General features: G+C 47.8%; 1 pseudogene; it reads left to right on the forward strand.

Moving 5' to 3' along the window:
- Positions 1-887: 887 nt before the first annotated feature.
- LOC111955499 (protein piccolo-like) overlaps positions 888-1,157 on the forward strand; it is an 85,642-nt pseudogene continuing 85,372 nt past the window's right edge.

Genomic DNA, 1,157 nt, shown 5'->3' on the forward strand with positions numbered 1-1,157 from the left:
TCCAAACTCTCGCTTGCTGTAGCTCACCTCGGGGCTGTCGACCTTAGACAGTCTCTCCTCCCTGTGCAAAGCCAGTGCCTCACCTTTGCTCGTGGTCGAGACAGCCGAGCACTGCAACTGCCTGGTCCTCTCGATTATGGTGTCCAGTTTAAGGCATACGTAAGATGTGAGCGATTTCACAGCCGCAGCCAAGAAGATCAACTTGTACCCAGCTAGCCACATTGAGTTGATTGGCACCAGATCCCCAAGTGCCAGGTCGTAGGACAGGTAGACTATGGAAAATGAGACAAAGTATAACCGAGTCCTTTGGTAGGGTGACATGAGTTCAATTGGATCGAACTAGTCTGACGAAGCCAATTGTGTTAATCCAGACAAACACTAYCGCTGTCCATTTTAGAATTGGGAACAGAGAGGGCCCTCGTCTGTCTGCGCATTCAATCCACGAGACAACGACCTCGGTACCACCGCAGACTTCGTAGTATAGCCAGGTGTAAATTAAACGTCAAGGTGCTAAGAAGAATATTGACATGACCACTTTCTGGGAGACGCGTACACCAGCCATGGGTCACGATCACCTGGTCACTGCGCAGCTTCGTCTCTCCAGCTCAAACGGAAAGAATGGAACGCTCATCAAGGTTATCGCACACTTACTAAGACCACAGGCTCCGAGTACACCCCATTGCAAAAAAGGTCAACAACTCATAATTGTTAAACAGATAGTGCAGCAACCATCAGGGTTGAATACCTTGATAATTTGCAACTACTTCTTGACACGCTGCACCCTCCATACTAGGTCCCGATTGACCAGACCAATTGAGCGCATAGGAGGTAGGTAGAGGGACACGTTTTTGTCAAATCAATAGTGCCTTTCAGCAGAGGCAGAAGCGATGATCCAAACTCATGATGCACAGGTAAAGGTTCTGTTAAACAATGTTGTCTTATTGGCAGGCGTTAAGAGCGGACGAGACACACCGTAAGGCGTATTGAGCTCTATGTAGTTTAAGCGTGATGTGACAAGCGAAATTCAGATTACCAAATTTGGAGCAAAAGAGCTAAATGCTCTATCATCTAGCCGAGTCGCCCGTGTTTAAACCGACAAGCGTCTATAGTGCTACTATTTTGCGAAACTTTGGTAGATCGGCGAATCACTTGTTCCG

The sequence above is a fragment of the Salvelinus sp. IW2-2015 genome, linkage group LG3 (genome assembly GCF_002910315.2).
Source record: "Salvelinus sp. IW2-2015 linkage group LG3, ASM291031v2, whole genome shotgun sequence".
Taxonomy (NCBI): domain Eukaryota; kingdom Metazoa; phylum Chordata; class Actinopteri; order Salmoniformes; family Salmonidae; genus Salvelinus; species Salvelinus sp. IW2-2015.